The following is a 14,713-nucleotide window of genomic DNA, read 5'->3' on the forward strand; positions in this document are numbered from 1 at the left end:
TTCCCCCTCCCAACCTCATGGAACATACAGAGAGTCTTGTATGATGTGCTGTGGGTCCCTGCATTGGGTGTAGTTTTGAAAACAAGCTGGGACCCAGTATGCCTATGCCATTCTCTATTCCTGTGTTGATAAGAAATAGAAAACATAGAGCATATTTAACCCAGGGGGTAAACCAGTCTAGTCTCCTTCCTGTTTCAAAACAACATCAGAGTGCCCAAGCGGATATTACTTCTAGACTTTCTGTAAAGCTAGCTCTTCTGAACGTTAGCTCACTTTCAAACAAGTCATTTTTAATTAATGATCTTATTTGCAAACACAATCTTGATTTTTTGCTTCTAACTGAAACATGGCTGGATCAAGCAAATAGTGTTACCACCCTTATTGAAGCAGCTCCCCAAAATTTTAATTTCATGAGTGCTACCCGACAGGAGAAAGGTGGAGGGATCGCAAATATATTCAAAGCCTCTTTTCAATGTAAACAATCTTCACTTGGAGCCCTGTGATGACCTGGCGACTTGTCCAGGGTGTACCCCGCCTTTCGCCCGTAGTCAGCTGGGATAGGCTCCAGCTTGCCTGCGACCCTGTAGAAGGATAAAGCGGCTAGAGATAATGAGATGAGAGAATCCTCACTTGGTGATTTTACATCCTTTGAACACTTATGTGCACTTATGTGCACTTGTTACATGCAGGGCCGTCGACAGGGAGGGACAACCGGGTATTTTGTCCCGGGCCCAGGCATGAGGGGGGGCCCAGAACTGGTCCCTCATGAAGATGCCATTAATCATTCTGTTTCATTTCAAAATGTGTTGACTTGGGGGAGAAAAATGTGCTATATTTGCATTCAATGAATGATTTCTGGTTCTTTTGCCTTTATTGTCTTCGAAAATAGATTCAAGAACCCACCTACCACCCCTAATGCAGAAATGGTTTGGTCTTTGATTAAGGCGCCAAATAACACGGCACTATTCCATCATAACGCTTCGACAATAAGCGTGCGAGCCCGTTTGCCAATATGCACAAGTCAGGAGCAAAGAAAAGAAAAGAGAAAGAGATGAAGAAGCCAAGAGCCTCAGGGGCTCACTGCATAGATATTTTAGAAAAGATTTAGATGATGCAGCAGGTGGTGAAGGCAGTGGGGCAGCTTAGCCAGGTAAGACACAGAACTTTTTTCCAGCCCCGTAATGTAACCCCAGCACGCGCGACACACCATTCATAATTATAAAGTAGGGGATAGCAGGGTACACTGAGTGAACACTGAAATGCACAGGGCATTGAATTATTTCATAAACATATCGGTTTAATAACACCGTGTTGCATATATCTCAATGAAGCAAAGAATAGCACATTGGCCCGCAATCATATCCAAATGTTTTAGGCACGCTTGCTGAGCTGCGCTGAGCTGGACTCCGGTTAGCTGAAAGCCCGTGGAACGCTGCCTCTTGTTAATTAAACCTTATTTTGTTGGAAATCATCCCGTGTAGATACGACGGCATGTGAAATTGCCAGCTAGATAGAGTTTAATGTAACGAATGGGCTATAAATGGGGTGTTTTGAGGTTAGTCTGTTGCAAAACATTAAACTTTCGCTTAGACTGGATACTCTTCAAACAATTCCCTTGCTCAAGTGAAAAATGATAGGCCTGTATGAAAAGCGCAATTAATGAAAGTAGCCTAATAAGCCCTAAATGAATAAAACAACCTCTGTTTTATTGTTGTTGCTTACACGTTAAGATTTTGAAATCTTCTCGGTCCAGTTCTATCTCAAGGGAACGTTGTAATCCTTTTGGTTTATCCGTAATAAACGTGTCAGCCCCCAGGTCAGATAGGCTAATGTTACGTGGTTGGGAGGGTGTCAATTTTTTTTTGTAACATTCTAAATCGAGTACGGAAAGGATGTTTATGAAAAACAAGACAAAAAAAATACACTGAAAAACTCACTGTACACATCACTAGTGGCACACACGGACTGGCCATCGGGAGTAGCGGGAGTTTTCCCGGTGGGCCGGTGGTTCAGTGTGGGCCGGCGGAGGAAAAAAAAAAAAAACAGTTGCGCGCTGGCCTTTAATATGATAAGCAATGTTAGCAGTTTCTTTAAGAAACTGTTAACATTGCTTATTACAGTTGCAAGCTGGCCTTTAATATGATAAGCAATGTTAACAGTTTCTTAAAGAACAGTTTCTTAAAGAACAGTTTCTTAAAGAAACTGTTAACATTGCTTATCATATTAAAGGCCAGCGCGCAACTGTTTGTTTGTTTGTTTTTTTTTCTCCGCCGGCCCACGCTGAACCACCGGCCCACCGGGAAAACTCCCGCTACTCCCGATGGCCAGTGCGTGTGACTAGTGGTGATGCTTCTATGTTCAGATTTTGGGAAAGCCATAACTCCGTTCTCATTGAGGCCCAGTTCCATCCCGTAAACAATCATTTTGGTTTATCAACTACCTGCGCTGAAACATGTCACAGGAGAGGCTCAATGGGCTGGCTATGCTCTCTATAGAGCACGAACTTGCAAAGAAGCTGGACTTCAATGACCTTATTGACGACTTTGCCACAGCAAAAGTCCGGCGCATTGCATTTCGCACCTGAATAGTTGCAGACTAAGGAAATGTTCAAACTGTAAATATGTTGAAATGTTGAAATAAAATGGTTGACTGTTATAATGGGCTTGGAATACCTGTTATTTAAGGGTTGGAGTGAATGGAGACTGTGAAAAGAGGGGTTGGGTGTGGGTGGTTGCTGTGTGGCGATGTGCATGCGCGCGCGCGCGTGTGTGTGTGTGTGTGGGGGGGCCCACTCAGATTATTTTGGGGGGGGGGGGCCCACTCAGATTATTTTTTGGGGGGGGCCCACTCAGATTATTTTGCCCCGGGCCCAGCCAAAGCTGTTAACGGCCCTGCCGTTATCAGCAACGTGAGCCTAACCGCTGAGATGCATGCTGGGATTTGGGAAAGGGGCTAATGGAGACACTGCTACGGGGGAAATGTTTATTTACATTTTTTTAAAAAGAATTGGACTGGAAAGACGGCTTTAAAATGAAATGACAAGAATATAGAAAATAAATCTGTCGATTGCAGTAATGCAACATTGTGGATGCCAACTGCCGTAAAACCCCAAAGAAGAAGACAGGCGTCCTGCACCCTGAAACTCCACTCCAGTCCAGGTGGTGGCGGTAATGCGTCCAGTAAGCTGTTTCTCCAACTGCCAGAAAACATTGGAGAAGAAAAAGCTGCTGCTTGCCTGAAGAACTTTAGTCTTTCGATTTATAAAAATAAAAGCACGTTATTGTATCTGGCTCTGAGGATTTAAAACCTTGCTCTGCTTTAAAACACTGAGGTAAGTTAAACTGAAGCTGTGTGGCCGAATCCCAAATGTATCTCCACTTCACTTTTTAAGTGAACTACACTCACTATGAAATTATGCCATGTACTCTCGATGTAGTGCACTATTTATCCACTCAGGAGAGATTTGTAGTTCGGCTAACCTGTTTAGTTGTATGTTGAAATTATTTAAATAATCTTAACTTCAAGTCCCCTATCCATCAGCAGGGGCGCAGAAAGGATTTTTGAACTGGGGGGGACTGAGCTGTCAGCAAATGATTCCATTTTGTGTGTATATATATATATATATATATATATATATATATATATATAAACACACACTACCGTTCAAAAGTTTGGGGTTACTTTGAAATGTCCTTATTTTTGAAAGAAAAGCACTGTTCTTTTCAATGAAGATCACTTTTTAAACTAATCAGAAATCCACTCTATACATTGCTAATGTGGTAAATGACTATTCTAGCTGCAAATGTCTGGTTTTTGGTGCAATATCTCCATAGGTGTATAGAGGCCCATTTCCAGCAACTATCACTCCAGTGTTCTAATGGTATACAATGTGTTTGCTCATTGCCTCAGAAGGCTAATGGATGATTAGAAAACCCTTGTACAATCATGTTAGCACAGCTGAAAACAGCTTAGCTCTTTAGAGAAGCTATAAAACTGACCTTCCTTTGAGCAGATTGAGTTTGTGGAGCATCACATTTGTGGGGTTGATTAAATGCTCAAAATGGCCAGAAAAATGTCTTGACTAGATTTTCTATTCATTTTACAACTTATGGTGGTAAATAAAAGTGTGACTTTTCATGGAAAACACAAAATTGTCTGGGTGACCCCAAACTTTTGAACGGTAGTGTGTATACATGTTATTTCACCTCCCTCACTGCCATCACCAGGAACTACCTGCAGGCCAGGACAATGATAACATTTTAACATAGCCTATGGAAATCCAAAGTTTACACATTATCATCACGCACAGAAATTGCAAAACTAGTTTTAAAACCGCTAAGTTCCAACTGTTAAACATAGCGAGAGGCTGGGCTACGTGTGTGTGTGTAAAGTGTAAACCAGTGCATCCTGACTTTCTAACTATGCTTGTGTGTTGCGTGAGCGGCAGTCAGTCAACAACTCTTCGCAAAGTTTCCTGAAACAATATGCTCGCTGAAATTATGGCAGGGAACGCCAGATTAAACATTAAAACTGCCTTCTGAGCACTGTATCTACAGGCTGCCACCGAAAGAAGGAGGCTACCAGAAAGGCATCTCTACTCCGTACGATTTTACTTTCACTACGACATTACTTTGAACAGACTATCAAAAAATTGCAAGGTTGGGGGCGTCGTGGCTCAGGTGGTTAAGGCGCCATACCATGAATGCGGGCGACCCGGGTTCGATTCCGGCCCGAGGTCATTTCCCGATCCCTTCCCGTCTCTCTCTCTCCCGCTCATTTCCTGTCTCTACACTGTCCTATCCAATAAAGGTGCAAAAAGCCCAAAAAAATATCTTTTAAAAAAAAAAAAATTGCAAGGTGATATGATAAAGTAAGGCACAGTTTACTTACAGTCGTTTTTTTTTTTTTTTAAACGATGCAATCGTTTTCTGCCTTTTGGCACCCTTCATTATGCCGTGTTGGGGTCCTGAACTAGGAGGAGCTGTCCCCGATATGCCTGTCAAACTTGTGGGTAACCATAGCAACCAAGCTCGAGCTCGCAACCCGTGCAGTCTGCGCAGTTGCAACTATGTCTGTACTGCTGTGCACCTCAATAAACCGAATGGTAATTAGTCTTTTGATTTTTCCGTGAGGTTTGCCTTATGCAAAGAAAGACAGCATAGACGTTTTTTCCTCCCTATAAGTGGGGGGGGGGGACCGAACGAGGTGAATTTAAATCTGGGTGGGACGAATCCCCCCCGTCCCCCCCCCCGTCCCCCCCTCTATCTGCGCCCGTGTCCATCAGGGTTATTTATTTAGCTAAATTGCGCGATTCCGACTTTATTTCTCCCAATAACGGCTATGTTTATCACAATTCCGATTTTATTTCTTGGAATTCCGACTTCATTGCTCGGAGTTCCAACTTTTATTTCTCGAAATTCCGACTTGATTTCTCGCAGATTTTTTTTTTCTTGTATTTTTTTAGCCAATCAGGCAGCGTCATCCCTTCTGCAGTATGTTAATCAGAAAGTTTTACACATTGAAAATGGATGCAATTATCATCTTCTTTTGGCTGCTCCCGATTAGGGGTCGCCGCTCCCTGTCTTCTGCATCCTTCTCTACCATACCTGCCACTTTCATGTCCTCTCTCACCACATCCATGTATCTCCTCTTTGGCCTTCCTCGTTTTCGTTTGCCTGGCAGCTCCATCCTCAACATTCTCCTTCCCACATGCTCTGCATCTCTTCTCAGGATGTGCCCATACCATCTCAGTCTCATCTCTCTTAGCTTAATTCCCAAGCTCTCCACATGTGCTGTCCCTCTGATGTGCTCATTCCTTATCCTGTCCAACCTTGTCACTCCCATCGCAAACCTTAACATCCTCAACTCCGCCACCTCCAACTTTGCCTCCTGTCTCTTCGTTAAGGGTATGGCCTCACCTACTGTCTTATACATCTTACCTTTCACTTTTGCTGGGACTTTCCTATCACAAATGACTCCCGAAATCCTTCTCCAACTGCTCCACCCTGCCTGCACTCTCTTTCTCACCTCACTATCGCAGACCCCATTTTCCTGCACAGTTGACCCCAGGTACTTGAATTCACCAACTTTCTTTACATCTACTCCTTGTATCTTCACTACACTCTCATCCCCATTCTCACTAATGCACATGTATTCTGTTTTGCTACTGCTCACCTTCATTCCTCTTCGTTCCAATGCATATCTCCATCTCTCCAAACCCAACTCGACCTTCTTTCTATTTTCACCACATATCACAATATCATCCGCAAACCTCATGTTCCATGGTGACTCTTGCCTCACTTTGTCCGTCAAGATATCCATCACGATGGCAAACAAGAAAGGACTCAAAGCAAATCGTTGATGGAGTCCCACCTTCACCTTGAACCATTCAGTCTTTCCAACCGCACACCTCACTGCTGTTTCACTGTCCTCATACATGTCTTGCACCACTTGAATATACTTCTCATTCACTCCACTCTTTCTCATACAATACCATAACTCATCTCTCGGCACTCTATCGTATGCCTTCTCCAGGTCTATAAACACACAATGTCGCTTTCTCTGGCCTTCTCTGTACTTCTCCATGAACATTCTTGAAGCAAAAATTGCATCCAATGTGCTCTTCCTTGGCATAAACCCGTACTGCTGTTCACAGATTGCTACCTCTCTTCTCAATCTCGCCTCCAATACGCTTTCCCATAGCTTCATGGTGTGGCTCATCAATTTTATCCTTCTGTAATTGCTGCAGCTCTGTGCATCTCCCTTATTCTTGTATATTGGGACTAGCACAATCTTTTTCCATTCATTTGGCATTTTCTCATTCTCTAGGATCTTATTAAACAATCTCGTTAGGAGCTCCACAACCGTCTCACCCAAACATCTCCAAGCCTCAATCGGGATACCATCTGGTCTTTCGTACAACTCCTGGTATGCATCTGCTTTCGCCTTCGCTACTGCTCTTTTTGCCTTCTATGTCGTCTCTCTGTATAACCACCTGCTTTCCTCGTCTCTCTGATCATCCCAATTCTTCTTTGCTAGCCTCTTCTCTTTTATAATTTCCTGCACTTCTTTATTCCACCACCATGTCTCCTTGTCTTCCTTCCTCCTTCCCAATGACCACCCGAGCACCTTCCTTGCTGTCTCTTACTCATACAGCGGTAGTATTACCCCTTCTGCAGAGTATGTAGTAAAATGGATGCAGTCATAGGTGACTATTTTACGCATGGTTTCCTGAACTGGGAGATCTTGTTACTGAAAGAATCGTATGGTATTGAGCTCTAAGCCTCTGATCCGTGGAGAGAGAGAGAGAATTCTGTCTAACAGTTAGCTCTGGCTGCAACAAAGCCTGTTACTTTAACTCAAGGCTAAAAGCCCAACTCTCAAATCTCTGCATCCTGTTTTCACTGTGGTTTTATTCTTAAAGTTATGACCAGAAGTGATTTGTATCTCCACCGCTTTGATGCCTCTTTCAGGATATTGGTCTTCTTGCTGCTATTCTTCACCTGCCAAGCTGTCTTCTGTTTACAAAACAAGTTACACCTCCAAGATGTGTAGCTTGTTCAGAGTGTCATCCTAATCGTATCATAACTGATAATGCAATAGCTTAGTTCATGTGGATTAGGAAAGTTTGGACAGCATTGTTATTACCTCTGCCATGGAGGTTGTGTATTCAGTGCATTTTTGTTTTGTTTTGTGCAATCTGGTCAACTTTTCTGTATAATGCTTTTAATAATAGATATTGTTGCAAATCAGCTTTACAGAAAAATACAGATTTTAAACATGTGAATTAATTAACATATCCCTAATGAGCAAGCCTGAGGCAACAATGGCAAGGAGACACTCCCTGAGATGACATGAGGAAGAAACCTCAAAAGGGAACCCATCCTCATTTGGGTGATGACAGATCGCATGATTGTAAATTACTCACTTCTGTAAGTGTCCTATATGGTTAAAAAAATGCAATTGTGTAACCAGGAAATTCATTATAGTTTTAACATGCAGTCTATTTTGTTGATGTTACCAACTGTTCATTGATGGAGACTTGAGTGTAAAACTGTTCCTGACAACTGCAGTCCTAAAGTGTATATTTAGACCTGGGGCTCGACATTAACGGTAGTCCAACTGTCTGGGACGACCAAATGTTTGGCCCAGATAAGGCAAATCCGCATGTGCCTGTCATACGGACAAATTGAATATTTGTTGAAAATCACCATTTTAATCATAATTATTCAAAAGTTACATCAATAAAGTTCCAACAAAACTAGTTCAAACACCTCAATCCAGCTGTGTTTGTGAGGTCTTGAGGATACAGGGTTTCCCATACATAGACCATTGTGTGGCGCAGTGCCACACAATGGATTCCTGTCGCCACACAATCATACTCGCGATTTAAAAAAAAAATTCCGTTGCATATCGTTCCGTTCATTCATAGTGCTCTTTCTTCTCGTTCACGCGTGCGCGCACACCCCCACACAGAGAGAGAGGCGTGTCCACAGGCCTGCCGTTGCGCATATACCCGGACTGCAAGTAGGCCTGTTAGGCTAATTAAAAATAACACAGCCTTCCTGATTCGCCTTCTGACCCCTTATTTTAAAAGCTAGCCTACGTCGTGCTCGTGATGAGCTTTATCATAGCCTTCTTGGCTTACAGGAAACGGACATCCCTGAGTCAGGCTATAAACCAATTTCAATGCATACAGCAGCAGCTTGACGCGAGGAACCGGCCTTATTGCATTATCCCGTTTATCCCGCTTCAGCAGTGACTTCCCTTACGATAGGGCACTGGAGTTTTTTTCAGGAAGCCACGCAGAATTAAATGTTCTGATAGGGCATGCAGGCTTTGCACCAATTAGGGTAATGCTTTTTCATTATTGTTAGTTGCCTTGGTGTTACCTTAAGTGGTTTCTTACATCTAATTATGATATTTTATTATTATTTTGTTACATTATACTATTTAATTCATTTTAGTATTGGTTGAGGTAAATGTTGAGTTCAATATTTAAAATAAAAACCTCCAGCTTGTTTTTTACGATTTATTCCTTGAATGTCAACTAAAGAATGATTGAAAGATTGCCACCAAAAAGGCAAAAAACTAAGGTAAAACCCAGAGATGCACCGCTTGACCGGCTGCCGCTCGGAATCGGCCGATTTTCACATGATCGGCCATGACCGGCGACCGGCCGGTCAAAATTAAAATATGCTGATTTTCTGCCGATCAAAACTTGTGTATCACAGAGAGATGAAAGTGGAAAGACTCGTAATTCGCAACTAAAAAGGCCGCAGCTCCACTGGCAGCTTCAACATGCTTTCTAGTGCGATTGTGTTGCGCTTGCGCAGAACAGCGTCAGTCCTGCGCGCCTAACGAGCTGCGGCGCGCGCCGTTAACAAAAAAAAAAATTCACTATATTTGGAGAGAGATAGATATATATATATATATATTATCAGCTGGATAGTACAGTGGTAATGCTCACTGACTACGACGCAGGAGATCGGGGTTCGAATCCCGGTCGGGGCAAAACATCATCCAGTAAGGGTCCTTAGGCAAAAACCCCTCATGATATATCAGCCTACCTCAGGAATGAGTGAAAACATAACTGATAGAGTCATACCGGCTCAGACGTCGCCCGGGTCAACAAGGTCTGCGTCAGTTGCTAGGGAACCAGGGCAAACTGATGAGAAATGGGCTACTGGAACAAGACATCGATGGACAAGGACAGAAAATACGGATTTGCTGGAATGCTACTATACAAGCAATCCCAGAGAGAGGGGATACATGCAGAGAATGTGGGACCATTGGATACTTCGAAACCCACAATCAAGGCTAACAAAGAAACAGCTATTAGCCCAGTGTTCCAACATCCATAATCGAAATCTGCTATCACAACTAGAGATTAATGAAATACAACAACGATGCTACGGCAAGGGGGAGCCAGGAAGACAGGTCAGCGGGGAGATGTCATCATCCCCACAACCAGAGATTGGGTACCAAGCCCCAACAGCTAACAGCCTCAACACAAGAGCTGCTGACCTGAGAAGGAAGATCGTGACCCATCTGGAAACCTGGAGCCCCCGACGAATACCGAAGCTGAGTTGCCAAGTACCTTCAGAAGATCTACTAGTAGATGTGAATGCTGCTCTGAAGACAATCTCCACAAGAACCATCACTGAGACCAACAAGCTGATACACAGTACAGCAACAGTAATCATGGAGATGCTTGGACACAAGGTGGGCTCGGGACATAACAAACAGTATCCACCATGGAAGAGACGATTAGAGGCCAAGATAAAGGCAGCAAGGAGAGAAGTTAGCCAGCTAGCTGAACTACAGAAAGGGAACATGGTGAATAAAGGGGCGCCCAGGAAGTACAACTCACTCTCCATACCAGAGGCACTCGAAACTGCCAAACAGCGACTAACAGCTCTGGCCACCCGGTTGAGGAGATACACCAAGGAAGGAGAGGCCAGGAGAATAAACAAGCTGTTCTCCACTGAACCAGCCAAGGTGTACTCTCAATGGCAGGGGAACAACAACCGGTCAGACCCACCAAGAGCTGAGGTGGAAAAATACTGGAAAGACATATGGGAAAGAAAGGCATCACACAACACCGATGCCCAATGGCTAGTGGACCTAAGAGCTGACCACAGCAACCTCCCAGAACAAGAACCAGTAACCATCTCAATGGCAGACGTCCAAGAAAGAGTGTCAAAGATGAAGAGCTGGACAGCACCAGGCCCCGATATGATCCATACATACTGGCTGAAGAAGCTAACTGCACTCCATGAACGCCTAGCAGCACAGATGAACCAGCTGCTGAGGGATGGAACCCACCCAGAATGGCTAACCCAAGGCAGGACGGTCCTAATCATGAAGGACCCCCAGAAGGGACCCATCCCATCCAACTACCGGCCAATTACCTGTCTCTGCACAACATGGAAGGCCCTGTCAGGCATCATTGCGGCAAAAATGAGTAAGCATGTGGCTCAATACATGAGCGAGGCACAGAAAGGAATTGGCAGTAACACCAGAGGAGCCAAGCACCAGCTACTGGCCGATAGAACAGTCGCCCGAGACTGTAAGAAGAGACAGACCAACCTGTGCACTGCCTGGATTGACTACAAGAAAGCCTACGACTCAATGCCACACACATGGATACTGGAATGTCTGGAACTGTATAAGATCAACAGGAACCTAAGGACCTTCATACAGAACTCAATGGAAATGTGGAAGACAACCCTAGAGTCCAACTCAAAACCCATTGCCCAAGTCAACATCAAGTGCGGCATATACCAAGGAGATGCGCTATCACCACTGCTGTTCTGCATAGGCCTGAACCCCCTCAGTCAGATCATCACGAAGAGCGGCTACGGGTACCGATTCCGTAGTGGGGCAACAATCAGCCACCTGCTCTACATGGATGACATCAAGCTGTATGCCAGGAATGAGCGAGAAATAGACTCGCTGATCCACACCACCCGGATCTACAGCGATGACATAGGGATGTCATTCGGATTGGACAAGTGTGGCCGGATGGTCTCAAAGAGAGGCAAGATGATCCGGACTGAAGGGATTGACCTACCAGAGGGCAACATAGGTGATATCCAAGACAGCTACAAGTACCTTGGCATCCCACAGGCTAATGGAAACCATGAAGAGGCCACAAGGAAGTCAACCACAGCCAAATACCTCCAGAGAGTAAGGCAGGTCCTGAAAAGTCAGCTGAATGGTAAAAACAAGGTCCGAGCCATCAACATGTACGCACTACCAGTCATCAGATACCCCGCTGGTATCATAAACTGGCCAAAGGAGGAGATAGAAGCCACAGATATCAAGACTAGAAAGCTCCTCACCATGCATGGAGGGTTCCACCCCAAGTCCAGCACCCTGAGACTATACACTAAGCGGAAAGAGGGAGGCCGAGGGCTAGTGAGCGTCAAGACCACGGTCCAGGATGAAACATCGAAAATCCGAGAATACATCAGAAAGATGGCCCCAAAGGATGAACTGCTAAGTGAATGTCTCAGGCAGCAGAACCCTGATGAGAGTGCAGAGGAGGAGGAGGAACAGACAACCTGGAGAGACAAACCCCTACATGGCATGTACCACCGTCAGATAGAGGAAGTGGCTGATATCAAGAAATCCTACCAGTGGCTGGATAATGCAGGACTGACAGACAGCACAGAGGCACTAATCATGGCAGCACAAGAACAGGCCATAAGCACAAGAGCCATAGAGGCCAGGATCTACCAGAGTAGATCAGACCCAAGATGCAGACTGTGCAAAGAAGCCCCTGAAACAGTCCAGCACATAGTAGCAGGGTGTAAGATGCTAGCTGGATCAGCGTACATGGAGAGGCACAACCAAGTGGCTGGGATAGTATACAGGAACATCTGCAACCAGTATGGAATAGAAATACCCAAGTCCCAATGGGCCATACCACAGAAGGTGGCTGAGAACAACAGGGCCAAGATTCTGTGGGACTTCAGCTTCCAGACTGACAAACAGATCCTGGCTAACCAACCAGACATAGTGGTGGTGGACAAAGAGCAGAAGAGGGTGGTGGTGATAGATGTGGCGATCCCAGCTGACGCCAACATCAGGAAGAAGGAACATGAGAAACTTGAGAAGTATCAAGGGTTGAAAGAGCAGCTGGAACGGATGTGGAAGGTCAAGGGTTGTGTGGTCCCCGTGGTAGTGGGGGCACTTGGGGCAGTAACCCCCAAACTGGGAGAGTGGCTCCAGCAAATCCCAGGAACAACATCTGAAGCCTCAGTCCAGAAGAGCGCAGTCCTAGGAACATCGAAGATACTGCGCAGAACCCTCAAACTCCCAGGCCTCTGGTAGAGGACCCGAGCTTGAGGATGACATGGATACCACCCCCCCGCCGGGGGTGAGAAGGAGATTTTTTTTTTTTTTTTTTTTTTTTTTATATCCAAATATAGTGAATTTTTTTTTGTGCCAGATATTGAATGTGAAAAGAAGAAAATGTTTGTGGTTGTGTGAATTTCCCATTACAGGAATTAATACGTTACCAAACATCTAGTTAGATTTGTACAGAGAGAGAGAGAGAAAAAAAATGTCTTTTTGTTTGTTTTACAGCCTTGGTTGCACTTGATTCCATTGGAAATTACTCTACAAATACACATTTGACAAAGATGATAGAATGGCTATGGTATAAGTATGACTGGAAATTATTTTTGTATTTTGATATTGAATGAAGAAATGGGTTCTATAAGGCATAGGTTTTCAGATCTAAATAGGCTTATGAAAGTGTGTTCCATAGCAGGAGGCAAATAATATGAGGGGGAAGTTGTTTTTGTGCCAGATATGGAATGGGAAAAGAAAAAATGTTTGTGTGAATTTCCTATTTCAGGAATTAATATGTTAATACCAAACATGAAGAAAGATTTTACAAAGAACAATGTCTTTTTGTTTGTTTTCAACCTTTGAGGTGTTGAAAATTTATTACTGAAAATCTGGCAGAATGTTCTCATCTCATCTCATTATCTCTAGCCGCTTTATCCTTCTACAGGGTCGCAGGCAAGCTGGAGCCTATCCCAGCTGACTACGGGCGAAAGGCGGGGTACACCCTGGACAAGTCGCCAGGTCATCACAGGGCTGACACATATGGCCCTTTTCCACTACCCTTTTTCAGCTCACTTCAGCCCGACACGGCTCGCGTTTCGACTACCAAAAACCAGCACGACTCAGCTCACTTCAGCCCTGCTTAGCCCCTAAAACTCGCACGGTTTTGGAGTGGGGCTGAAGCGAGCCAAGCCGTGCCGAGTGAGGCTGGGGGCGTGAGCAGACACTCCCCTGTGCACTGATTGGTGAGGAGGAGTGTCCTCACATGCCCACACACGCCCCGCGAGCACGCTGGGATCTGTAAACACCGTAAACCCGAAAGAAGAAGAATTACGAGAATTATGAAGCCTTATGCGCCTCGCCTCATCTATACGCTCTTGCCAGTATCTGTCTGCGTTGTCGGTGACAACAAGCCACAGCACCAAGACCAGCAACACTAACGACTCCATGTCCTCCATGTTTATTGTTTACTCTCCGGGTCGTGAGACTACCGCTTAAAAGATCACTGATGTCACTGTTTGCGCTGCTTAACGACATCACCTGACGTCCACCCACTTTCGCTAACTCCACCCAATGTGTCCACCCACTTCCAGCCAGCACGGTTCAGCGCGGTTGTAGTCGAAATGCAACTCCAACAGCCCCGCTCAGCCCGACTCAGCACGGCACGGCTCAGCCCGACTCAGCCGCGTTTGTAGTGGAAAAGCGGCAATAGACACAGACAACCATTCACACTCACATTCACACCTACGGTCAATTTAGAGTCACCAGTTAACCTAACCTGCATGTCTTTGGACTGTGGGGGAAACCGGAGCACCCGGAGGAAACCCACGCGGACACGGGGAGAACATGCAAACTCCACACAGAAAGGCCCTCGCCGGCCCCGGGGCTCAAACCCAGGACCTTCTTGCTGTGAGGCGACAGCGCTAACCACTACACCACCGTGCCGCCGCAGAATGTTCTATCAAAGAAAAGATAAAAAGAAAATAGTCTTTGTGTGTGCTGTGAAGTGGTTTGAAAAAATGAAATCGGAATCGGCCAAAATTGGTATCGGCAGGTCACGCTCCATGGAAAATCGGAATCGGCCCAAAAAATTGCAATCGGTGCATCTCAAGTAAAAACTAAACTTTAACTT

At 44.9% G+C, this 14,713-nt stretch overlaps 1 protein-coding gene across 1 annotated transcript in view; it reads left to right on the forward strand.

The window, feature by feature from the left end:
* Positions 1–3,216: 3,216 nt before the first annotated feature.
* Positions 3,217–14,713, forward strand: part of LOC132894117 (zinc finger protein 271-like) — a 269,182-nt gene continuing 257,685 nt past the window's right edge. Inside the window, exon 1 of the mRNA XM_060933443.1 lies at positions 3,217–3,331. The gene's annotated coding sequence lies outside the window, so the exon portion shown is untranslated. The remainder of the gene's footprint in view (positions 3,332–14,713) is intronic.

The sequence above is a fragment of the Neoarius graeffei genome, chromosome 11 (genome assembly GCF_027579695.1).
Source record: "Neoarius graeffei isolate fNeoGra1 chromosome 11, fNeoGra1.pri, whole genome shotgun sequence".
Taxonomy (NCBI): Eukaryota; Metazoa; Chordata; class Actinopteri; order Siluriformes; family Ariidae; genus Neoarius; species Neoarius graeffei.